This window comes from Marmota monax, unplaced genomic scaffold (assembly GCF_021218885.2).
Source record: "Marmota monax isolate L192 unplaced genomic scaffold, Marmota_monax_Labrador192_F-V1.1 WCK01_AAM20220418_F8-fsc00299, whole genome shotgun sequence".
NCBI classification, from domain to species: Eukaryota; Metazoa; Chordata; class Mammalia; order Rodentia; family Sciuridae; genus Marmota; species Marmota monax.
Window position 1 is genome coordinate 397,496 of NW_026694371.1, and position 27,680 is coordinate 425,175.

At 38.7% G+C, this 27,680-nt stretch overlaps 1 non-coding gene across 1 annotated transcript; it reads left to right on the forward strand.

Moving 5' to 3' along the window:
- The first annotated feature begins 17,409 nt into the window (after positions 1 to 17,409).
- Trnar-ucu (transfer RNA arginine (anticodon UCU)) lies at positions 17,410 to 17,483 on the forward strand. Its single transcript has one exon. It is a non-coding gene; the product is annotated as a tRNA-Arg (tRNA).
- Positions 17,484 to 27,680: the final 10,197 nt, after the last annotated feature.

The window sequence follows — 27,680 nt, forward strand, 5'->3', positions numbered from 1 at the left end:
AGCAACAAATAAAAATTCAAGAAAAAAAGGACTGTGTCTTAGACTTGTGTACCCTCACTACTTGTGTGTGTGTGTATATATATATATATATAAAGAGAGAGAGAGAGAGTATAAATTTTTCCTTTGATGCTTTTTCAAGTAACTTATATTACAGGTGTACATCACAATTCTAGAATCCCCCTACCCTTCTTCTTATTATTATTTTGAGTGGCTGTGAATTGCATTAAATTCCTTGGGTTGATTTACTTTGAGGGAGAATTTCCTTCCAATAGTAGGACCTAACCCAGACAGAAGTGCATTGACACTTATCACTGTATATAAGGTTAAAGCAATTTGTGATAAATATGTATATATTTTTATTTATGGAAATGATATCACACTTAGTTGAAATTTTTATTTAACTTTTCTGTTCACTGATCTTATGAAAAACACCTTGAGGTTTAAACTCATTAGCAATTTCCTTAGGCATCAAGGTCCCAATATCTCTCACCCCTAAAAAGAGACTCATGAGTATGATTTTAAAGTTTTGTCTATTCAAATTAAAAATGAAAAACAAAAGTCAGGCACAGTGACATACACCTGTAATCCAAGTGGCTCAGGAGGTGGTTGCAGGAGAACTGTGAGTTCAATGTTACCTTCAGCAAAAAGTAAGGCACTAAGAAACTCAGTAAGACCCTGTCCTTAAATGAAAAATGAGGAGGAGGAGGAGGAGGAGGAGAAAATAAGAGCTTAAACAAATTGTAACTAAAAACTCTATATTCAATATATTATCATGGCTTGACACTATGAATTTATTAATACATACATGCACTTTTGGAAAACCATCTTAATATTCACTATTTACCTGAAGTCTCAGGCATATCTCAGTTTACTGTGTCCAAATTTCACATTGAGAGCTATGGATTCATTGACATCAGCAAGATGAAAGGCCTGAACCACTCATTTTTATGTCCTAGGTGATGGAATACACTTCCTGGACATATTCTCAACGGGGCCAAAGAACAGGAGAGACAGTGCACATTGAGACAGCTGGCAGCTCCAACCCAGAACTGTACAAATGTGGGCATTATTTCTCACTAGATTCTAAGAACAGATTCATTCCCATTTCAGATCCAACATGGTAAACATAAAGAATTGGTGTCACAGGAGGTGGGTGGTGACAGGTCTTCAGATTTTTCAGTAGCCCAGACTCTACAATATAAATACATTAAAGGGAAACTTATTTGCAATTTTACCTTGACCCTAGAGGCAGGATTGAAATACTTGGCTTTTATAATTGTGCTAATATTCATACCACATTTATAAGGTAGTGGGAGAATATTTTCACAATTAAAGGCATATACGTCTATAAATATTTTTCTATAGTTCAATACAGTTTATTAAGAGAGTCAACAAAATTTTAATGAAGAAAAAATAAATCACTGTCTAAAGATGACTGCTGTTTTTCATACAACCTCTGCACATCATGTGATTGAATCCTGGCATCCAGCCTATAGTGAATAAATTAACTAATCATCTGTCACTAATTAACTCATTCTAAAACTTATTAGCTCATATTTGGGATGGTCGTCAGTTTAGGCTCAGTTCACCTGGAATCTTTGCTGCATATGATTAGCTGATGGTTGGTAAATACACTGAACTTTAGAGTATAATCTGGCTGCCAATAAAACACCCTGATGTTTTTTTCCCAAAATAACTCATGATTAAAAAAGTATTGTGGGCTTGTTCTCATGGAGGTAACAGTGTTCTGAAAGCAAAAACAAAAACATTCAAATGTTCCTTGACCAGATACCTGACTAATACTCTTTCATAGCAAACAGAATTACATAATTCATAAAAAATAATAAGAGACCATATTCAAAGTTTTGGAAACACATTCTACATTTTTCTAGAGTAGGAGTAAAAACATATCATCTACTTTCTGTATATAAATGAAGCTGAAGAATTCTTACATGTTGGCATTCATGACTATTGTACCTTTTATAATAGATGAGGTTCACATAGGTGTTCAGTGTGAAAGAATATTTGCTAAGTCTCACAAGAATATTTGCTAAGTAACTTTACTGGAATTCAGGTTCAACTTTACCTTATCTCAAAGCCAAAACTCACCTCCTCTAGGCTACATGAGTTATCAATATTTTCATATTCTTTTGGATGTTAGATAGTGACACTTATTCAAAAGAGCAGAATTTTTGTTTCTTTTGTACCAGAGATCTTACCCAGGGGCATTTAAGCACAAAGTCACACCTCCAGCCCCATTTTATTTTATTTCATTTTTTTGTACCAGGGATTGAAGCCAGGGGCACTTGACCCTGGGCCACATCCCCAGCCCTATTTTGTATTACACTTAGAGAAAGAGTCTCACTGAGTTGTCTAGGGGCTCACTTTGGCTGAGGGTGACTTTGAATTTACCATCTTCTTGCCTCATTTTCCCATCCTTCTGGGATTATTGTTGTGTGCACCTTGCCCAACGCAGTCATGGTTTTGTTTGTTTGTTTGTTTGCTTTAGTATTTACTCAGTTGCTGAAGCTGTCCTTGAATGTGAAATCTCCCTGCCTAAATCTCCTGAGTCACTGAAATTACAGGAACACATCACCATACCGGTTCTTTTCAGTTCATACAAAGGCAGAATTGGGATGTCAAACAGAAAGAGAGCTGCTAAAATCACCCCATCTTAAATGGTGTCTTATTTCCTAATATTTAAACATTGGACTTGTTTTGACACATAATGAGGAAATATTATTTTAATCAGGAGACTGTTGATTCTCATTTTATCTATACAATTTTTTACAGTTCAAAACTTGATTTAATTTGAAAATATAATTCATCCTGTAAAATTTTTGTGCTTTCTCTGCTTTCTGTTAGAACACTGGTTTCAATGCCTGTGCAAAATTATGATGAATTTACAGCTAGAGAGAAGTCTATATAATAAAATATTAATAGTATTAATTTTAATCATATTTTTGTTTCATATTTCTAACTTAGTTAGCAATATGAAGAATTGAACTCATAACTCCTCTGTCACTGAGTTATACTCCCAGATCTTTTTCTTCTTTGTTTTATGACAGGGTTTTTCTCAGTTGTCTAGGCTAATTTCAAACTTTTGATCCTCAAGCATCAGAAACCTGTATCACCGGTATTGAAGTGCATGACCATGTACATGGCTATTTTGTAACATTCTTAAAGTTGAGTATACAAACTCACCTAATGGTGCATTCCTGTAACTCTAGTTACTCCCAAGGATGAGGTACTTTTTTTTCATTTTTAAAATTCATCCATGGTGACTAAGATGCAGATAATTGCTTTGAGAGAGCATACAACACAAGCCTTAAGTCATAGACTGAAGGATCTATTTCTAGTGAATGAAAAAAAGAATCAGATATATAATATTGTGTTGCATAATCACATGACATTTTGTTTGTTAACAGCAGCACAATGATGAGTATGTAACAGATTTAGTTGCATATGTATTCTAGATGATTAAAATAATATTAGTATGGCTTCAGTACATATGCTTTCTGAAGTTGCAGCTACAAAGCAACTGACCAATGATCATTTGCATGAATGATAAGCTTGTCTGGGTACCATCTGGAGGTGGCTTTTAGTAGGTCTTGGTTGTTAAAATTTATTTCTACAGTAGTCTTATAATACTCTAGATGCTGAAAAACTTCTTATCCTTTAACATTGCTTGGCTTAAATTTATGCACTGCTCTTAGGAAGGAAACCCAAAAGCCTTTTTAATGACAGATGTAATATGGAAAATTGTCCCCACAAAGTTCAGATGCTGTGTAATATCAACTCCCTGAAATCAAAGAAAGGAAATGACTTACATTCTTGGAAAGTGAAGCCACTGGCAGCTTTCTCTGAAAAACTACACCCTGTGGCAACTGGGAGTATTTCATACAAAAACTACATTTAAATAGATGCTTATGAAACCAATAAACAAATATCACCGGGTCCTTGAGGGTAAGGCAAGGAATCACACATGGAAAATACAGCAAGAAATGATTTTCCTCTACATTTAGAAGTGCTAGATCCCAGACTTGAAGTCAAAATCAACCTGAGAATTATAAGTTTGTCTTCCCTGCTGTGGGTAATGCTCAGCTCCTGAGGAAAATACTGGCAAAACCGATTCCTTGCTAAAATAAAATAAAAACAAAAACTAAAAAAGTAGAAGGGAGTGAATGACCTAATATTTCTTTAGGCACAAGGTACACAACTGTACAGTCCCAAAATTTTGCAAGCTTTCATTTCATCTTTAAAATATACTAGTTTTGACCATTTCCCATCTCTTCATCTTTTAAAAAATGCCCCTCTGTTAGGCTCTGCCATCCCGGGAATAGAGGTGTTGTTTTCATCCTTTTGATTTCCCACGGGTGGCCCCAGGTGTCCCTACCTGACAGTGCCTGGCAGCCAGCCCAGAAAGTAAACTGGGGGGCTTCTTTGCTGTCGCCTGACCTAAGGTCTGCCAACTCCTCCCAAGACCCACATTTTGCAGGCCACACCCCAACTCACATGTCCCCTGAGATCCCTTCAGGACCAGGAGCTCCATACTGGAGTGGGTTTCCCCAATGAGGCACTTTCAGGGTCTTGGAGCAGACACTGCGCTCTCGTCCTGTCCAGAAGCCAGGCAGCCTGGCCTCAAGGGCACACAGCAGGCGGCACCCACAGCCTTAGGAAAGCAGGCCCCAACGCTGGTCCCTTCACAGTGACGGAGAGCAACAAATAAGAGCCCTAGAACAGAGTGCCAGAGACACCATCAAGCCCTGGAACCTGCGGAGGCCAGCTATCTGGGGAAGAGGCACGGTGCATGGAGCCCGGAGCACAGCCCGCAGTCAATACAGGCCTCCTGCCCTCTCCACAGAGGGGACTGGGAGCTCCAGCCTCCCCTGCTGCCAGGCTCTGCTGCCCTCGGGCCTGTCCTCCCGCCCCGGTGTGGGCGAACTCCGACTCCCGAGGCAACTTGCTCACCTGGTGCCGACCCTAGACCCGAGTGAACTAAAAGAAGAAGAAAGACCCAGAGGGAAACACTGCCTTCCCAGGACTGGGGACCTCAAGAAACCCTCTGGAAACCCATCCAGTTTGGCTGACAGGGGACCCAGCCGCCTGCCGCTGGGGCGCGGTTCCCAGGGAGGCTCTGGGTTCCTTTTCTTACCTCTAGAAAGTCCTGAGCGCCAGGAGTCAGACCCTCCTCAGCTGTGGACTTCTTCCTGCCCATGCCCCCTGCCCGCACCTTTCTTGAGTCTCTCTTAATGATTATGTGACTTTTTGCACCAGTTGGGGAGCAAAACAGAACACTTAGCCTCTTTTTAAAAAATAATTTTTAGTTGTGGATGAACACAATATATTTACTTATTTATCTAATGTGATACTGAGGATCGAAACCAGGACCTCACACATGCTAGGTAAGTGCTCTACCACTGAGCCAGGATCCCAGCCCCACTTAGCTCCCTTTTGAAACAGATCAACTCTATTTGCATAAAACAAGCAGGCTGCGGTGAGCAGTCATGATGCTGTTATTTATTTATTTATTCACCTTGAAAAGCACAGAGTGTTCAGCAACTATTAAGAATGAACACCTGGGTAGTGGCTTTGCAGGTTTTTTAGGAAGGCAGGTGAGTGCCCAATGCCTGGGATCCATGTGACTTACCTGGAAACTGGGCAATCACCAAGGTTGATCTTTCTTTGAGAAAGGCTGCCATCATGAGGCTACTGCAGATATTTCTGACCAGTCAGCTACTGAGCCCGAGTGCCCAGCTGGGTTTTACACATTTCTGAGCTGACTCAATTCTTCTGAAATGCTTGCTGTTTTCTGCCTCCAGCCACAAAGTCATCTCAAAATATTGATTAATTTCAGAAGGAGGAAAATAAGGTTCTAATGCTGCCATCCAGGTCCAAGTCTTCTCCAGGGCACCTGCTAAGCCTGCTGTGAGCCTCCATCAAAACATCAGGAATTCACTGACAAATTTCAAAGGGGCTGAAATGTCATTACTGTTTGTATAATTTTGGATTGATTAACAATAGCATAAATGATACAAACATGACAAAGGTGGAAGGTATGAAGAAAACCTCTCATTGGCAATCTTTTCTTTATTCAGTATTCAGCAATAGAGTCAAGCAGTGGTTTACCTAGCATGGCTTATTTGGGGGGGGGGGGGCAGAAAATGGCTTAAGTAAGGATCTGGGTTACATAAGCTTCTTTCACCATATCAATTTTCTTTTAGAAGCTTACAACGTTCTTATCATGGACACTCAAGCCATCCATATCTCCAAATACAATATGTCAAATCTTTCTTTTCTGAAATCTAGATTCTATTTTTTGATGTTTCATAGTCCTGCCAGTAATTATATTTCCCACCTTGGTTTCCTTTTTCCTCTATTTGCTTTCTATTTAAAAAATGAAATAAAATAAACAAAGAAGAAAAAAAATCTTCTGCATGCCTATATAGCTCACATTTCTTTTTGTTTTGAAAACATAGGACTTGGTGATACTTTACATTCTCTCTAGATCAGCCTGTTCTCTAATTAATAAACCTTGATTAAACTTCCAACATATTCAATGTCAACCTATATTTTGTATGAAAAGGGGTGTTGAGATAAATTCTAGCTGTTGTTTCTTTGTTGAGAGCCACGGCCAGTCAGAATGACACCTGGCATTTGCAAGAGGGAATGTTTGAAATGTGATGCCAGCCAACCATTGAGATGATGATTTGAGTTAAGCTATATCTAATTGCTGTGATGCTGGATTGATTGTATTGTATATTTGACCTTTACTGTCTGCAATGGGGCGGCTCTTGCTGCCTCCGGTGGCCGCTACTTTGGAGTTTTTCTGGTACTTTGGAGTTCTTGTGGGGATTCCCAGAGAGTTCCCATTGGTTGGGGAAGTGCTGGAGGAGGGATTTCCGGTGTGGGGGGTTGGGGGAAGGGCCACGTGGGTGGCGTTGGCGAAAAAGTGCACGGTGCAGTGCTGGTGAAAGTTGAAATAAAGTAGTTGCTGTTTGAACCTACAAGGCTTTGTGGTGGCTCGGTTATTTGTGCCCATCCAGACTGCAGCATTTCTTCTTGATGTAAACTGTGAAGTGTATGAAAAATAAGTACAAGCAAATTACTCTAAATCTTTTGTCATTTAAAATGATGGACCTCACCCAGAGCAAACGAACATATTATACAAAAATACTTGCACCAGCCTGGTTTCAGACCCCCCCACCCTAAAGGAGCAGCTGACCCCAAAACAATAAGCCCAGAAAATACCCTATTCACATTCTGGTTCCATGTTAATTACACAGCTGGGATCAGTGCAGAGAAGTAGGCAAATATCAAAGGTTCCAGTTTAGCTCAAGACATTATCAGCATATTTTCTCAACTACTATTGCTGGCAGTATTGTATTGTGGGTGTAATAGTGTAGAATAAAGTAAATCACCAATACCCTGGGTGAGATTTTAGACATTCCAGAGCCCTGGCCCAACTCTGCTGACCACAGTAATAACTCTACAACTACCAATTGCTCCTAAAATAAATTTGTTTGTGCACTGTTTCAACTTTAACAAATTTTGTTCGAGTTATTTTGTTCTGAAGTTTAAAGTTTTAGATGCAAAGGTGACTGGGCATGTGCAAATATCTGTAAACTGCAAACAAATAAATTTGCATTCTTTTTCTAGGACTTTTATGACTATGGTTTCCAACAGTCATTCACTAAAGAGGTTAGAAAAAAAAGTCCCTGTTTATTCCCAAGGAATCTTTACACAACACTCTTACACTGGCTACTTCACATAAAATTGCCTAGGGGATTTAATTCATAAATCAAATTAATTTCCTGCAGCCTGCACAGTGCTGTTCGAATGGCTATTATAATAATCTAAAATTATCATGTGTGGTGACACATGCCTGAAATCCTAGAAGTTCAGGAAAATGAGGCAGGAGAATTGGTAGTTTGAAGACAGCCTCATTCACTTAACAAGGCTCCAAGAAACTTAGTGAGAGCCTGTCTCAAAATATAACATAAAAAGGACAGTGGATGTGGCTCAGTAGAAAGCACCCCTGGGTTCAATACTCAGCACCAAACCAAAAATTAAAAATAAATAAATAAATAAAAGGATTCAGGGTACAAAAACATGTAAAAAATGTTGGCAACAGCATAAATTTAATAAATATATTTTTGATAAAAGTGTTCAGGTTCTTTAAAAGCCCAAAATAAAAATGCTACATAATCCACTAGTAATAATTTGGGGTGTAAGGGTAAAAGAAATTGAAGTTAAAGCGTAAAAGTTAAAGGGTAAAAGACCGGGTGTTGTAAAGTTTCTAAGCTGCAAGGTCTGAGGTAAAATGTAAAGGATTAGGTATTGTTAGGTTTCTATGCTACCTGCAAAACCTGAAATTTCTGTAGCTGTTAAGACAATGCTTGGAACTGCCCAGTAAATATTTCCCCTGACTATTTGGTTGTTTAATAAAGGCTCTGTGTGGTCGCGCAAAGGCATTGCAGGGCCTGGACCAATCAGTTTAAACGTAACCCCCTCCTTGGGAATGACCTATCACTCCAGCCTGACCTGTTCCCGCCAATAAATGAACTAATCATGTTTAGGAGTTGTTGTTCAATTTTCCCGCGCCTCATGATGATTTGTTCTGATGTATACAAAGCCCTCCGCCCTCCCCCAAAAGTGTACTTAAGCAGTGCTCAGGCCCTGCTCGGGGCTCTGGGCTGCTTTCCCTTCTTGAGTGGGCACAGAGCCCCAGCATGCTGGTTCAATAAATCCCCCTTCTGCCAATTGCATGAGTGGTCACTTGGTGGTCTCTTTCTCCGATGTTTTGCGGGACCCTTACATTTGGTGTGTTGGCCGGGAAAAGCGCATCACCGGACAAGGAGACCTCCAATGGAGTCCTTTAGGGGGTAGGTAAGGCTCCTCTTCCTCTTCTTCTTCCTCCTTTTCTTCTCCTCCTTGTTCTCCTTTTTGTTTTTCCTTTGCAATCACTTAGAGCTTTTTGGTTTTTGGCTCGATGGAGAGCGTAAGTTCTCAGAGCTTTTTGGTTCAGGTTTGGTCTTTGGCTTGGATTGATTTGGTTGGGTTGGCAGCGTGGCCATCAGCGGAGAGTGTAAATTCTCCCTGGCAGTGGTGACAGACGTGTCTAATCTACAGGCCACTCCTCTTAAGGGATGCCTTAGAGGATTTGGGGGGGGGCAAAAGTGCCCCCAGTTGGTAGAGGGACAAGAGTGCCCTCGTTTGTACTCTGCTGCCAACCCGTTTGGTTTCACTGGCAATTCTTTCTCTCAGATTGGATTCACAGTCTGTCTTTAATCTTTGCCTCTAAATTTGTGTTAACTGTTTACTGTTTGTCCTTGTCTCTGTGTCACGTTTGTATTGTCCCTGTCTCTGCCTGAGTAACTCCCAGTATGAGACAAAACCATTCCATGCCTCTGTCCCTGAAGCCTTTCTTGGTCCCTGCCTCCACTCTGACCCCTTCCCCCAAGATCCTATCACTCAATCCTTCTGCTCCTCCCCCTTTTTCCCTCCATTCTCCTTGAGTCACAAGATTGTAGATCTTGGGGTTGTGAACGAACGGGAGCTGCATGATGATCTTTGTGTGTCTTTTTGTCTGTGTCTCTGTTAAGTGTGATGGCATTGTTTTACTTTGGACCGATGCAGAGTCCCAAATTCCAAACGGCCTTAGATGTGTGGAAGTAACTTTAGCTAAATTTTAACCTAATGCTTCTCCTGTGAGGGACCAAAACTCAATAGAACCGCCAGCTTTTCTGTTCTCACCTTTTACACCTCTCTTAGCTGTGTTTTAAAGAACTTTGATAAACTTTACCCCCCTTTGTTGAGCAAGAATAGGGAAGCAGTGTTTTCTTTTCTTCCCGTAGTTGGCTTGAGCACGCCCACTGCAGAGGGAAATGCCTGGGGTCTAAAAACTTTGATATCTCGCTTAAACTTTTCTCAAACTCGAAACAACTACAAGCAGAAGATGAACTTTTTGGGAAGCTGACTACTGAAAAGTTAGGAGATGTGAGAAATGCCTAGTGCCTGGAGTCAGACCAAGCCAGAGGAACTAATCCTATAAGTAAAAGGTGGAACTAAGGGGCTCCCAGCAGCTGCCAAAGCCATTTTGCTTTGGGGAGTCTCCTACTTCCTTACCTGCACTTTAGGGATTACCCCACCTCTGTTTGCTTAACTAATGGGACAATAAATGCAGTAATGTGTTGATGTTATAGATTGTTTCTTGGGGATGACCTTGGCTAAATGTGTTTCTAAAAGATAATTTTTTTATTTTAACAATCTGGTATCTGAATGGGTTTCTAAAGCATTGCACTATCTTGCAGTTAAAAGTTGGGTTTAAGCAATTGTTTAGTTTGATTTCAGATAGTTCATGCTAGAAAACTTAAATACTTAGGGTAAAAAAAAAAATTAGAAAGTTTCAATTTTGAACTGGGTAGCCTGAGAAAATTCCACTAGGTATTCCAGTGCATTAACTTGGGCAAAGATAATAAATTATGATATGATATCTGTTCCCCCCAGTGTGTAAGATTCAGAAAAAAAAGAGGGGGTGCTAAATTAAAATGTTGGTCTGGCTTATTGAAATGACATTAATTAGCAACAGTCTTGGAAATTTTTAAGGCTTGATTTTGGATATACATGATAAAACTTAATACTACTTTAGAAACTTCAGAACAAAGGAAGCAGCTTAATGATCCTGAGGGAATTTCCTCTGATGATGGCCTTTATATTATCAGAAAAAGATCCTATTTTCAGTTTTGCATGAGCAAGTGTTTCTAATGTAAAAAGATATAAAGATATAAAATTTTGAAAATTACATCTTAAACCTAGAAATTATGATTTATAGCTAAAATGCCTTAGGCATGAGGTTTCTGCTCAGAATTCCAGTTTTCCCAGTTCCTTACAGACCTCAGCCAGGACTTAAGCTGATATGCAAATAGAAGAAGCCTGGGGCTCAACAGAGGGCAGATTTCAGGCCCAAGGAAAAAAAAAGGTTAAAGTGTCTTTTTACCTGAACTCAAACTAGACCCCAACCAAAAAGTAAATTATATGGTATTTATTAATTACTGGCCAGTCATCTTTTTTAGGACTCTTGCTTTTTCTTAGATTCTGCATTTTTTTTGGAGCTCATGATTTTAATCCCACAGATGGGTTAATGTTTTCTGATCAGTTCTATTTCTGATCAACTGTGGAGTTTTTAAACATTGTAATGGAGATTTCACCTGAAAAAGCTACAAGGGTGTTACACTTGTGTTATGTGTTGTATGTCGGTATGTCTGTATGTGTGTATGTCCATATATCCTGCAGTGATATAACAATTGACAGATGAGGAGCGCTCATAAAAAAATTTAAAAATGGATCCATATATCTTTGATTCACATGGTTCAATTTAAATTGGGTAAAAAGATAAAAGTAAAGATTGTAAGGATCCCGCGAAACATCGGAGAAAGAGACCACCAAGTGACCACTCATGCAATTGGCAGAAGGGGGATTTATTGAACCAGCATGCTGGGGCTCCGTGCCCACTCAAGAAGGGAAAGCAGCCCAGAGCCCCGAGCAGGGCCTGAGCACTGCTTAAGTACACTTTTGGGGGAGGGCGGAGGGCTTTGTATACATCAGAACAAATCATCATGAGGCACGGGAAAATTGAACAACAACTCCTAAACATGATTGGTTCATTCATTGGCAGGAACAGGTCAGGCTGGAGTGATAGGTCATTCCTAAGGAGGGGGTTACATTTAAACTGATTGGTCCAGGCCCTGCAATGCCTATGTTCGACCACACAGAGCCCTTATTAAACAATCCAAATAGTCAGGGGAAATATTTACTGGGCAGTTCCAAGCATTGTCTTAACAGCTACAGAAATTTCAGGTTTTGCAGGTAGCATAGAAACCTAACAATACCTAATCCTTTACATTTTACCTCAGACCTTGCAGCTTAGAAACTTTACAACACCCGGTCTTTTACCCTTTAACTTTTACGCTTTAACTTCAATTTCTTTTACCCTTACAAGATGTCTTTAAAATTAAGCTTATAAGTTTTTCTAGGTGTTCAAAAAGACCCTAATAAAATGATGATGTCTATAAAATAATCTGCTTAAATTCAGAAATTTACAGATATTGTTTTAAAGTGTGAACAGAAGGAGGTTAACAGATGAAAAAAAAAACTAGAAAGTTTTAGGTATGGATTTAATAGAGGGAAAATGTGTTTCTGGATAAGAGAGTCTATGTGATTAAGTAATTAAGAAGGTTTAAGTAAGTGATAAAAAAGGTTTGTGTAAGTTGGTTATGTGTGTAAGTTTTTGAGCAAATAATCTTAAAGAAATTAAAGATTATACAACTATGGTTAAACAACAACTGTTATTTTTCAATATTGTAATGTTGTTACTTTTAAAGCTAACCTCGGTTAATATAAAAACATCAATGTAATTATGGTGCTATTAATGTTTTCATATCTTCCAGGTATACAAGTCTGTAAGGTAGAAGCTTCAAAAGAACATTATATCAAGCTGGTGTTCTAAAGTTGTATGGTAATTTTAGGCTTAAAAGAAAAACATATTGGAGATTTGTTTATATCATTTGTGTTCTACAACTGGACTTGTTATCAATAAGATATGTACAGTTCCATGTTACTTTTTTACATTGAGATACAATTTAAATGTATTCTTAAGTTAATGAGAGCCTAATCTGTGTGAAGGTTTTATTGCAAAACACAAAAGTACATTACTACTTTTCCACAAGAGGTTAAAAGCTTTCAGCCTTTAATTCATGTTTTAAATGTGATATTATGTTGTGTTAGCTAATGTTCATGTAAACTTGAACAACAATTTATTTAAACTTTGTAAAATGATCAGCTTCAGAACTATAGTACTTGAGATTTATAAAGAGCCCTGCCTTACTTGAGATAAGGCTCTGTACCATCTCACTACATGTAAAAGTGAGTATGGAAAAAGTAGGCCAGATTTCAGTACAGTTAAAGTTGTGTCCAAAAGTAGGTTTTTGCCAAGATTACTAGGATATCAAATAGGGAATTATGATGTATAACCCTGCCAGAATTCAAGGTAGCTATTATGTAAGCTAAATATGTTTTTACCCTAGTTAGTTTTGTTTTGTAGTTTGCTTATAGATAGTTTAAGGATTGCCTGTTAATGTTTTAAAGAGGTATTGCTTTAAGAACACAACCTGGGTCAACTTAAGATAAGGAGTTATCACCTACAGGATAGAGAGATAGATATTAAAGCCCAGTGCTCTTAATAGAAGGCTGTTAACTTATTTGCTGGATGTATAAGATCAAGTTTTTAAAATTAGTTAAATTAAAAGGGCAAAAAAAAAAAAAAAAAAAAAAAAAACCAATATTCTGCTCTTGCCCTCTGAGTCAGTCTGAATCAGGGAATAGGGGACTTCTCCAAAGAGCTCTGTAACTCTAGGCCACATAACCTCCTGAGCAGGGAGATTAATGAGACCAGTGGAGGACAGAAAGCCAACCGGTACATTTGCTGTGAAAAGGAGGGTCATCAGAAAGGGGAGACATCCCTGATGCTTCCGAGGGAAGCCACATGGTCAAGCAAGGCCTGAACCCATACTAAGGTAAATGGCACTAGCAGAACTGAAAAGCTGCTATGAAGTTCCCCGAGGACTCCCAGGGAAACTCAGCTGATTGTTGACACTAGATAAGAACAAAAGTCAGTTTGACTTGCTTCAACTTAAACACTTAGCAAAGATAGTTAAAGCCAAAGCACAGCTGTTCCTGGACCTTTTAAATGATAATAATAGTTAAATGTAACTTCCAAAAATAAGTAAACTGGAGGCTACAAAAGAAATTCTCAGACAGGAATGCCTGATAACTATTAAAAGGAACTGCCAGAGTAGTTTTTAGTTTAAGGCCCACAGATATTCCTAACCTACACAGGTAGGCTTGGTGTTTGCTTGTATGGTTATCCAGCCCTAAGTAGCAAAATTAAAGGTTTCTCTATTAGACATAGGTCATACTAGTAAAAAGGACATCTGTAAACCTAAATGTTAGTTGTTGTGTTTACATCCCTGACATTTCTGGCAAGGTGACAAATATCCTTAAAGATTTACATGCTTAGATAGAAGCCATGTCCCCAGCAACTTTGTCATGGTAACAATATCTTAGATTCTGGCTCTTGGTACTTCCTGGTGGAAAACATTGTTAGTCTCTGTCTTGGCCATTATACTCATTGGCATATTCCTGTGCTGTGACATTTATTGCTGCATCAATATGGTTCCAGTAAATTAATGAATTCTTGTTTCTCTTATAGACCACCTATCACTCGAATGGCCCTCCAGCCTAATACTTCTCAATTGGACTTTTCTCATGGACCACTCGATAGACCCGATATTTTTAAAGGGGGACTCCAAACTGCTTGCCCCACACCATCCCTTTTCAGCCTGAAGAAGCCAGAAAGATTCTCTTCGCCCCCCCTTCCTTACAGCAGTAAGGAGTTCCCAAATTAGAGGGGGAAATGAAGCCAGATTTTAAGTTAGGTAGTCAGTGTAGTTAGATAAATCGGGGTCTAATATCTAATATCGAGTGGAATCTAAAATGGAGGCCATGCTGAAAATGATTCCAGGGAACGCAAAACAACTCATGAAATGTGAAACCCTCCAATAATTGTGATGCATTACTTTTAAGATTAAAAGTAGTCAGAAAAAGGAGTGGGGAATGTAAGGGTAAAAGAAATTGAAGTTAAAGCGTAAAAGTTAAAGGGTAAAAGACCGGGTGTTGTAAAGTTTCTAAGCTGCAAGGTCTGAGGTAAAATGTAAAGGATTAGGTATTGTTAGGTTTCTATGCTACCTGCAAAACCTGAAATTTCTGTAGCTGTTAAGACAATGCTTGGAACTGCCCAGTAAATATTTCCCCTGACTATTTGGATTGTTTAATAAGGGCTCTGTGTGGTCGAACATAGGCATTGCAGGGCCTGGACCAATCAGTTTAAATGTAACCCCCTCCTTAGGAATGACCTATCACTCCAGCCTGACCTGTTCCTGCCAATGAATGAACCAATCATGTTTAGGAGTTGTTGTTCAATTTTCCCGTGCCTCATGATGATTTGTTCTGATGTATACAAAGCCCTCCGCCCTCCCCCAAAAGTGTACTTAAGCAGTGCTCAGGCCCTGCTCGGGGCTCTGGGCTGCTTTCCCTTCTTGAGTGGGCACGGAGCCCCAGCATGCTGGTTCAATAAATCCCCCTTCTGCCAATTGCATGAGTGGTCACTTGGTGGTCTCTTTCTCTGACGTTTCACGGGACCCTTACAGGGGTACTACCACAAGGTTGTACATGTGTGTACTCTCTGTGGCTTAGAAGGATGAGACAGGAGGATCTCAAGTTAGAGACTGACTCAAAAACTTGGCAAGGTCCTAAGCATATCAGTAAACTCTGTCTCAATAATAAATAAATAAACAAAAGTGGTGGAGACTGGGTATGTAGCACTGAAAAACCAGCCTCTATCTCAGAGCAAAGCCTGTCCAAGGAAGGGACATGGCCTTTGTCCTTGGAAAACCCCACAGAGCACTCCTAAGCACATTCCCACCCTGCTTAGTTATTTATCTACAAATAACAGAGAGATCTGCTGTGCCAGGTGTCCCTGACTCTGTCAGGCTAGGTGGGGACCTATAGCAACCCCCTAGCAGCCACCAATCAGCATGAGTCAGGGAAATACCTGGGATGCCAGATAACCCTCCCAGAAGTTTATGGTGGTTGATAACAAATTGGGAAACCATGTAGTTCAGCACATACACCCCTTTTGGCTTAAACCAATCAGTTCAAACGAATACCCCTTTTGTACTGACCATTCACCCCTACCTAACTTGTTCCAGGCAGTGAATGTGCTAATCATGTTTTAGAGTTGTTATTTGATTTTCCCGCAGCATGAGGTGATTTGTTATGCTGTATGTGAAGTCCCTGCCCTTTTCAAAGAATGTATATAAGCTCTGCTCAAGCTGTTCTGGGGCTCTTTGCTCTTTACCTCTTCGAGGTAGTCTTGGAGCCCCAGCATGCTGGACCCCCAATAAACCCTTTGCTGTTGCATGAGACAGTCTCTTGGTGGTCTTTTTCTCTGATGTTCGCCTGACCTTTACAGCACATTGGTAAAATGTCCATGGGTTAATCCCTGGGTTCAATCCTCAGTACCACAAATAAGTAAATAAATAAAATAAAAGAGAGAAAGAGATAGATTGAACTTGCATGTAATTTAAATTCAAAACAAATAAAAAAATTATGGGTATGTATGTAAAGCAATTGAAATTCTTTTGTTGAAGATATTGCTGCACTTCTATTTTCATTGTATCTTTATTCACAGTATCAAATAAAATGAAACAAATTAAGTGCATAATACCTTTTAGATAAAAGGTATTATCAGAAAATGCTTTCCAGCTGCAGATTATTCAACTAGTGCCTTTAGAAACTACACACTTAAAATTAAAACTTGTCCCTAGAAAGCAAGACTCAGATACTGGTGTTTTTTTAAGTACTCCAAGATATTTGGTACCTGTGGGCACCTTTTTTCAGACTGTTCTAAAACTCAGAAAGAGGTACATATGGGAGGTCAGGATGAAACCACAATATACAGTAAATTCTTCAATGGGTAATCTTAACTCAGACACTCTAATAGATGAAACAGTGTTGGAGATAAAACTAGATTCTCTGTTTCACTGATTTCTGGGTTATGGATTCAATCCAAACAAATATTAGAAAAGACTTAAGGCTATTGGTTAAAACCTATTTAAAATAGGTATTAAAAATATACCAAAGGCTGGCTGTGTTGGTGCAGGCCTGTAATCCCAGTTGCTGGAGAGGCTGAGGCAGAAGGAACAAAAGTTCAAAGCCAGCCTTAGCAAAAGTGAGGTGCTAAATGACTCAGTGAAACCTCATCTCTAAGTGAAGTAAAAAATAACCCTGAGACTGAGTCTCAGTAGTCAAGTGTTCCTAAATTCAATCTCTCGTATCCACCATAAAAAAAATATGTACCAGAGGGCTGGGGCTGGGGCTCAGTGGTAGCTGACTTGTATGGCACTTGGCTTAATTCTAAGCACTACATATAAGTAAATAAAATAAAGGTCTATCAACAACTAAAAAATAGTTTTTTGTTTTTGTTTTTGTTTTTGTTTTTTTACATAGTGTACCTATTTGTTGACAGCCTGTGACCTAATTTGCTGTGTACTTTAGTTTTTGAGATTGAAGTTGGCCATGCATGGTGGTTCATGCCTGTAATCTCAGCTGCTTCAGAGGCTGAGATAGGAGGATTCTGAATTTGAAGTCAGTCTCAGCAATGGTGAGAAGCTAAGCAACTCAGTGAAAACCTTTCTCTAAGTAAAAATAAAAAAATAAGGGTAGGGATGTGGCTCAGTGGTAGAGTGCCCATGACTTTAATCCCTGGTTTTGCCTCCCAAAATATGGGACTGGGGATATAGCTCAGCTGGTAGAGTGCTTGCCTTCTAAGCATGAGGACCTGGGTTTAACTCCCAGTACCACAAAAACCAAAAACTAAAACAAAAAAAAAAAGGAAAGAAAGAGAGAGAGATTGGTCTTTCATGTAGTTTAAATTTAAGTTAGTCCCACATTTATTTTCCTGCCACACCAGAGAAAGGTGTTTACTGAAATGTTTGGAATGTTTCTATGGGTGAGGGCCATTTTAATAAAAAGGTCTTACATATGAAAAACAAAATGAATTGAGGACCTTTATTGGGACACATAAACTACACTACCTCATTTAGAAGAAATTAATTCTTTTTAATGTCACCTAATTTTATTCTGCTTTTTTCATATGTAAAAAGCTCAGATTGTTGGTAAAGATGGTGCCTGGAGGGGCTGGGGATGTGGCTCAATTTGTAGAGCACTCACCTGCCATGTGTGCCACCCAGGTTCAATCCTCAGCACCACCTACAAACAAAGATGTTGTGTCCGCTGAAAACTAAAAAAAAAAAAAATTAAAAAAATTCTCTCTCTCTCTCTCTCTCTCTCTCTCTCTCTCTCTTAAAAAAAAAGATAGTGCCTGGAGGATTTCTCTTCCAGGAGCTCAGGTCCATGACACACTGAATGGCACACGAACTTTTAATGGCACAATGGCACACCTCCAAATCCCCAAATTGGTGTGAACTCTCAGCCAATAAAGAAGTAAGAGCCCACTCCCCCCTGCTCCTCCTCATCAACAACCTCTCCCTCTCCCCAATCCCCCTCCCCCTCTCTTCCCCCCCTCCCTCTCTCCCCTTCCCACTCCCCCCTTCTCTTCTGTGACAGGCCTCTACAGTCCTGCTTGTTGAGTTTATGGAGCTTTTCCACCATTCCTACACAGATGATAAATCAAATCTTTTAAAAATGCTCTCTAGTTCTTGAAGAAAAATGAAATGAAATATGGGGAAATAGTCATTGATAATGTTGAAAGTGGAGTTTTGAGATGAAACAAAATTTCTCACTTTGCCAATTGCACCTGGGTGCTCGTCTCACAAATTTTGAAGAACAAAATCTATTTATTTAAGCAAGTCGAAATAGAACTCCCACCATGTGGGATGGGGAATGATACCAGATAAACTCATTTTTGTGTGCCATTTTAAAAGTTTACAGATATTTTTCAGCAGACATGGAAAAATTTATTTAAAATAGGTTTTAGAAAAGGCATCCTGACTACCATATGGGTTCATTTTCATCTTTTCCGTGACCCATATTTCCTCTTGCAACTTCACCATGGGACAAAGGACTTTGTTGAAGGTGTTCCCAAAAGTGGACATTAAGTTTTTTTACATTTGAAATAGGCCTTAATGGTGCTCATTAACATAGCTTCCAGTTAGCCTCCAGCAGTGGTTGAATGAGGTTCATTATCCTGATTACACTCTCATTTTACTATCCCTTCTATCTTATACTTATTCACTATGAAAAAATAACCCTAGATTTGAATATGTGAACAGAGAGCTAGAAAACTAGAAGTTTATTCTCAGACCTAGGAAGAGCTAAGCTGAAGTTCTGGAATTTATATTGTTGTTCTGAATTTGTGATACTGCTTCCCCTACATTGAAAAAGCTCAGGAGTCATGAGGAGCATTGAGTTAAAATCCAGCATCAGCAACTTAATGAGGCCCTAAGAAACTCAAAGGGACCCTGTCTCCATATAAGAATATTTAAAAAGGGCTGGGGATGTGATTCAGTGGCTGAACACCCTGGGTTGAATTCTTGGTACCAAAAAGAAAACAAAACACAAAACAAAAAAACCTCCATAACAAGCTCTAAAAGTACAATCTCTCTTGTGCATGGAAACAACAAATGAAGTTGGGGTTCTCTTCAGATAATTATTCCAGTCTTCACCACACAATGTGGGAACATGCTGGACTCACGGCACATGGATGCCCAAAAAGGGCTTTAGAGACAAGCTGAAAACACCATACAATTATGGGAAAAAATGCCCAGATTTTTAACTGCTGATCTAAGCTTCACTAGATTATTAAGGTGGGGGATGGAGGTTGATCTGCCACAGATGTAAAGGTCTGGCGGAGCATCGGAGAAAGAGACCACCAAGTGACCACTCATGCAATTGGCAGAAGGGGATTTATTGAACCAGCATGCTGGGGCTCCGTGCCCACTCAAGAAGGGAGAACAGCCCAGAGCCCAGAGCAGGGGCTGAGCACTGCTTAAGTACAATATTTTGGGGAGGGCGGGGATTTTACACACATCAGAACAAATCATCATGAGGCGCGGGAAAATTGAACAACAACTCCATGTAAGGGTAAAAGAAATTGAAGTTAAAGCGTAAAAGTTAAAGGGTAAAAGACCGGGTGTTGTAAAGTTTCTAAGCTGCAAGGTCTGAGGTAAAATGTAAAGGATTAGGTATTGTTAGGTTTCTATGGTACCTGCAAAACCTGAAATTTCTGTAGCTGTTGAGACAATGCTTAGAACCGCCCAGTAAATATTTCCCCCTGACTGTTTGGTGGTTTAATAACTGAAGGGCTCTGTGTGGTTGCACGTAGGCCTGGCAGGGACTGAACCAATCAGTTTGAATGTGAACCCCATTTAGAAATGACCTATCACTCCAGCCTGACCTGTTCCCGCCAATGAATGAACTAATCATGTTTAGGAGTTGTTGTTCAGTTTTCCCGTGCCTAATGATGATTTGTTCTGATGTATACAAAGCCCTCTGCCCTCCCCAAAAAGTGTACTTAAGCAGTGCTCAGCCCCTGCTCGGGGCTCTGGGCTGCTCTCCCTTCTTGAGTGGGCACGGAGCCCCAGCATGCTGGTTCAATAAATCCCCTTCTGCCAGTTGCATGAGTGGTCACTTGGTGGTCTCTTTCTCCAACGTTTCGCGGGACCCTTACACTCCTAAACATGATTAGTTCATTCATTGGCGGGAACAGGTCAAGCTGGAGTGATAGGTCATTCCTAAGGAGGGGTTTACATTCAAACTGATTGGTCCAGGCCCTGCAATGCCTATGTGCAACCACACAGAGCCCTTCAGTTATTAAACAACCAAGTAGTCAGGGGAAATATTTACTGGGCAGTTCCAAGCATTGTCTTAACAGCTACAGGAATTTCAGGTTTTGCAGGTAGCATAGAAACCTAACAATGCCTAATCCTTTACATTTTAACTCAGACCTTGCAGCTTAGAAACTTTACAATACCCGGTCTTTTCCCCTTTAACTTTTACGCTTTAACTTCTATTTCTTTTACCCTTACACAGAGACCCTCTGAGGAGTCCTGTGAAGATGGCTGAGGCCTGAGCCTACACAATTCTATTTTAAAAATTCTAGTTTCAAACCTGCAGTCTCACCAGGCACACACACAGAGCACTCCAGTATGGCCTCAAACAAGTTATTTCCCCTCAACCTGATAAATAGAGTGAAGCCCCTGGCAGCTGTCCTAGCCTGATAAGAGAGAAAGGCAAAAATATCAGGGTGGAGACCACAAGACAATATGTTTCTGACCCCAGGGTAATTGATAAGGAGAAATCTGGTGGTAGCTGAAGAAGATTGCAAGAGGGGTCAAAAAGCTCAAAACTTTATGTAGATAATAGAGCTAGTGAACAGGGATTCAGCCAGCCAAAACAAGGATGCACTTGAGCTGGAGAGCCTGATGAGGACCTGACATCCCATCACTTGTCTTTATTTCCTGATCCTCTGCATAGTACTCACCACTCTCCAACTCAAAGCCCTTGTCTGGACCCTGGTGAGAGCTGCAACTTCTCCCAATCATCCTCTCCTCAACCAGTTATCTGCTCCACACCAGGAAAGCCCTGCCTTGGTTTTTGTCCTGATCACCCTGGTCTGAGTGAGTGTGCATATGCTGGACATAAAGCCTAAGGCTTGAGACTTTTGAAATTAGCATGCAGAGGGAATGCCTGTAATTACTTGTCATTATTATGTGTGCTTTGCAGTGCTTAGAATTAATTTATAATTGTTAGCTGTGAATGGATTATGTCTATTGCAGTACCTAGCACTAAGAATTGTTGTTGGGCTTGGGATGTGGCTCAAGTGGTAGAGCACTCACCTGGCATGCCTGCGGCCCGGGTTCGATCCTCAGCACCACATACAAACAAAGATGTTGTGCCTGCCGATAACTAAATATATATATATATATATATATATATATATATATATATATATATATATATATAAATTCTCTCTACCTCTATCTACCTCTCTCTCTCTCTAAAAAAAAGAATTGTTGTTTTCTTGATTAAGAACCTTTAGAGTGAAATTATGTTGAGTAATTGAATGAATAAAGCATTGAAAGAGGCAGAAGTCAATGGAAATTCTTTATTTCTCTCCTGTACTGCATATATCACAATTGTTGCCCCCTCAAAACAAGGCCCTAGCCACAATTTTCATTCTCCACCATTGCCACTCTTGCCAGCTTCAAACAACCTACTTATTCAGTCTCAAGATAACATGGCACACTTATCATTTTCTTGCTTTCAGGGTTTTCAGATTTCTCCCTATGATTTGTTTTCAGCTTCTTCTTAGCACAGAAACTTGGGCTCCTGATCCATAACAGAAAGCCTACAAAATGATTAAAAGAATGGCACCTAAGAGACTGATTGGACAAGTCTTCAGGCACTGACTCCAACCTAAGGTGAGTGGGCCCAGAATCAAGTCCAAAAGGCAGACTGTTCCATTTTCATTGTTAAAAGACTAAGGATCAGTGCTGGGGATATGAACTTAAATAAGAGAAATTAAAATACTTCTTACAAGATATCTGCTGTTTTCCAGATATTCACTGTACCACATATGATTAAAACCTGACATTTTCCCTCCAGTGTGTATATTATTGTCTATAACTGTATAAGAAGTCACTCTAAAACTTACTAGTTAACATTTGGATTTAACTGCATTCATCTGCAATATTTTTGCTGCATATGTTTAGCTGTTAAGATTACTGAACTTCAGAGGGTGATCTAGCTGCCAAAAAAAAGCACCCTGAATCTTCTCCACATGATATCTCATAATCTAATAAATTAAGGTGAGCTTGTTCTCATTGAGGAGACAGTGTTCTAAAAGCAAAAGCAAAAACATTAAAAAATGTTTCCTGACTAGGTACCTGACTAGTACTCTTTCATAGCCACAACTTTATATAAGCCATAAAAAAAGAAGAGGAGCCCTGACCCAAAGTTTGTAGAATGCATTCTGCATTTGGCTAGAGTAGGAATAAAATCACATTACCAAATTTCTGTACACAGATAAGGCTAAAGGACTACTCATATTATGTCACTAATTCTGTCTTTTGTAATAGATAAGGTTTATACAGCTGTTCAGTGTCAAAAACTATTTTCAAAATCTCACAAGTACTGTGTGTGTGTGTGTGTGTGAGTGTGTGTGTTTATATGAGTGTAGTACTGGTGGTTAAACTGAGAGAATTATTATTCCTGAGCTATATCCTCAATTTTTTCTTTCTTTTTTTTTTTATTTTGAGACAGGATCTTACAAAGATGCTTTGTTGTGTGCCCACAATTTTTAAGTACATATCAAGATCAAATATGCCTGACCCAAAGGCAAAACTTACTTCCTTTAAGAAGCCATGATTCATCATTATTTTTAAGTAGTGACATTTTTAAGTAGTGACATTTATTCAAAAAAGGGGGAGGGGTTACACACATATGTGGTTCATGTCAGCAATCTTAATAATTTGGGAGACTTAAGCAGAAGAATCACAGTTTCAAATTCAGCCTAAATAATATGAGAGGGCCCTAAGAAACTAAGCAAGACTTTGTGTGAAAACTAAAAATAAAATAAAATACAATTTTAAAAGCCTGGTGATATAGGGGTTTAGGAGAACTACCCTGGGTTAAGTATTCATTCCTCTCCCCTTTAAAAAAAAGAAAGAATAAAAAAAGAAAAACAAAATTTTTACATCTGATGAACTTTTTATTCAATGGGGATAATATGTTTGAGAAAAAAATTCTAAAGCTTATAGTAAGGATTTAAAATAAACTTGGGAAATTGCAGAAAATTGAATTGAAAAATCAAGAACAAGCAATATTTTTTAAATTTCTTATCAGGATAAATTTGAAAACAGGCATATTTTATTTCAGTTATGATGAAAATGCAGGATGCTATGGAAACTGCAACAAAAGGACTGTGTCTATATCAAAAAAGTTTTGTAAATGGAGAATATGAAATACTACATAAAAAAGTGAGGGTGAGACAACATTAAGTTCATATGTGTAATCTAAAATAAATAATATACTAAATCTCCACTATATGAATTTTATCTGGGAGTATGTCTACAAAACAATACTCCTTGCATAAAGCAGAGGATTTGTGATAGTCTCAAATTAAAAATGATTTCACATCTGTGGCTGTTTTGCAGGGACTCATATCAATAAAGCAAGTCTTGGGGCTCAAGCAGTTGAAAGAAGTTGTGAGGAACTTTTGGGATAGTAGGCATGCTACTTTTGAAGGCAGCAATAGCCCATAACCAATCTCTACCTTCTATCACTCAGCCCCCAAAAATTATTAAATAGAATTTTTTTTATGCAGGTCAGACAAAGAAGGCACATCAACAACATTTAACTGATGTAAGAGCATGCTCACAAACAAATGTTTTTGACCTTGAGTACATAGATTGAATATGAGTGTTTATGACCTTGGCTACTCGCTAAAAATACAGCCCTCTGGAAGCCTGGCCAGGTACTAACATACTTGGTCTTTTTTTGTCCTTAAATGCCTCATGGCATTGAGTATTTTACAACTTCTACTATAAGGAGCAATGATAACCTCTCCATTCTTAAGGTGCAACACAGAATGCTGTTTATCCCTAATTCTTACAGACAAAAATAATAATCTTGCTCTCTTGCCACCTGGGTAAATTATTTTTTAAGTCCACCACTTCTGCTTAACAGGTAAAATGGGGTAAACTTGAATACCTGGGCTGGTCATGCCAGTTGTTCACTGGAGCCATTGGCTGCTGTTGTTTCATTTTATGCATCATCCATTGACTGGACTTGAAGACCTTTATCCTTCTTCTTCTCCCCAGACTCAATCATCACAATGGGGAAGGTTGATGGGTATTTTCAAAATACAGAGATCTTACTATACTGGATATACTTTGGATTCCTATACTTCTTGATTATCTTGCAATTTCTCATTCTGGTATTCTTTCATACACTTGCATCAGTTTTTGCTGTCAGATCTATAGAAACTATTTATCCAATTGCCAGAGCAGCTGCACATGACTCATTTGACTACTTCTCCAAATCATCTATGCCACTGCTGCCACTTTTTTCTTTGGCCAGGGGCTCGGGCCTGGGCTTCAGCAATTCATTGATAGTTCAACTTCCAAGGTTCATGTTTGCACACAGTGCAGTCAAAATCCTTATTTCTGTTTACAAGGAACTAATCCCATTATGTCACCACTCTCCACAGGAGTTCACTGTAATTGGACTAAGGCAACTAAGTGTTGTATGCTTATTTGTGTCCATAGGTGCCACTACTCCCCTAAAAATCTCCATTAATCTATCAGGACTGAGATATCTCTCACCTGCAAATATCTTAAAGACTATGCGAGTTGCTGTGTGGGTGTTGAGACCCAGGATGTAAAATTTTGGTCTCTAGCAATTGAGAGATGTGAGGAAGAGTTGGCAGTGTAGTCATGCTTATGCAGAGGTAACAATAGCTTCCAGGTATCCCAGAGCATTCAGCCCTCAGACTCCTGCATCATTCCATAGGCCTTCTCATATATAGGTCAGAAAACAAATGTGCATGATCAATATTTTACATAGTGAACACATGCTCAGAAGAAAATGTTTATGACAATGAATGTATACACTTAATCAAGGTATTTATTACTTAAATAAATGATAATAATATTAATCATCATCATCATCATCATCATCATCATCATCATCATCATCATAACAGTAACCTGTTGGAAGCATCAACAACAGAGTAGCTATAGCCATGTTTGGCCTTTCCAATGATCCACCCTTATAGGATTCATCATCAAAAAATCTACACACTTGAAGTCTTCTTCAATGATCTATTAGCAAGGAGGTAAGAGCTCTGTATCCACAGGCCTCAAAAAATATGCTGTATTTTGATATGACTAGAACACAATCCTCCTGTCTAGGATTACTAAAAGCCATCTCCAGATGGTACCTAAACAAGCTCAACATTCTTGCAACTTATCATTGATCAACTGCTGTGTGGCTGCATCTAAAGATATCATATATATTGAAGTCATACTGATATGATTTTGGTGATCTATGATATATATATATCTATATATATATAACTGAATATGGCAGAAACCCATTCCTGTGCTGCTGATAACAAACCAACTGCTATGTGATTTTGCAACACAACTTTTTGTATTTGATATTTTTCTTTATTAACTAGAGATAGAGCCTGCTTTGTATGACTTAAGGTTTGGCTGTGTACTCTGTATCTTATTCACCAAGGATACAAGAAAATAAAGAAAATACCTCATCTGCATGAAAATAAAAATAAAGAAATAAAGAAAATACCTCATCTGCATGAGTTTAAAATTTAATTTATCATATAGTCTTCTCTTTAGCTATAACCACACCATAATTTCCCATAGGCTGTATGGTCTGAACCTAGTATCCTAATAATGCCAGAAGAAAAACCAGAAGTTCAAACATATTGAGTAAGATTTTCAAATTAAGTCAAAGTTTAGGCAGTAAAAAATTCTCTGGATAAAATGGAGATCAACTGACTGTTGACTATAATAGATAATGTTACCTTCAGTATACATTGAAATATGGGTTTCAATATTTAAACCTTAGGAAGTAAGCCAGAATTAATAAAGGGGTGATTATAACAGCTGCTTCTCTGCTTATCATTTCAATTTTGCCTATTCGTAAACCAGGAAAATATTGTAATGCATGTCTGTAATTTCAGTGACTCAAGAGGCTGATGAAGAAGGATTTTAAGTTCAAGGTTAGACTCAGCAACTCAGTGGGGACTTAAGCATCTCCGTGAGAATTTGCCTTGTCTTTAAAAACAAATGGGCTGGAGATGTGATTTGTGATAAAGTGTTCTGAGTCCAGTCCTTGGTACAAAAAAATATTCTGCTTTTTTGTGCCACTATCTAACTTCTAAGACAATAATGAAAGATTGACAATTCATGTAGTCTAGAGGATGTGAGTTGTGGCTTTGGGGTCACATAGAATTGATCCTGAATTCCAGTAAAGTTGCTTAATATTCATGAGATCTTTCAAATATTCTTTCACACTGAACAGCTATGTAAACCTCATCCATTACAAAAAGCAGAATGATACCGAGTGTCAACATATTAGCAATTCTTTAGCCCTATCTGTACACATAAAGTTGACAATGTGTTTTTACTCCTCTTGTAGCCAAAGTGCAGAGTATATTTCCCAAATTTTGGATCTGAGCTCTTATTTTTTGTGTGTGACTTATGTAAATCTGTGACTATGAAAGTGTATTAGTCAGGAAACATTTTGAATACTTTGTTTTTACTTTCATAACACTGTCACCTCCATGAGAATGAGCCCACCTTAATTTATTTGATTCTGAGAAGAAGGGTGCTTTTTTTGGCAACCATATCTCCCTCTGAAGTTCAGTAACCTTACCAACTATCACCTAATGCAGTAAAAAGATCCCATATGAACCCAGGCTTAATTAATAATAAGCCCACACTTGAGACAATAATTTTTATATGGTTTCTTCTTATTCAGTGATAGATATCTAATTCACTAAACATGGGCTGAATGCCAGGATTCAATCACATGTGGAACAGAAGTTATGTGAAAAACATATTGTGCCTTATAGGTACTGGTTAAATTTTTATTAATTTAAATTTAAACTTTAATCTCTTGACAGGCTTTATTGAATTATATGGAAATATGTGTAGACTTCTATGCCTTTAATGTTTGATGATATTCTCAGAGTACCCCATACTAAAGAAGAAAATTGAAATAACAACCCTGCATTAGGCTAAAGACAAAACTGCAAAATAATTTTTTAAAAATGTTTAGACTCTAGTTTCTGGGTTACTGATGATCTGATGACCTAGAGTCTTCTCTCCAGTGATATCAACCTCTTTTGGTTAAAGTATGATATCTAAAATGAAAATGGATCTGTGCCCAGAATCCTGTGAGAAACAGTTTCCACTTTTGTACACTTCTGAGTTGTAGATGGCTTCTCTCTCAAAGTGCAGAGTCTCTCCTGTTCTTTGGCCCTGAGAGAATGTTGTTTGGTATGTTTATTC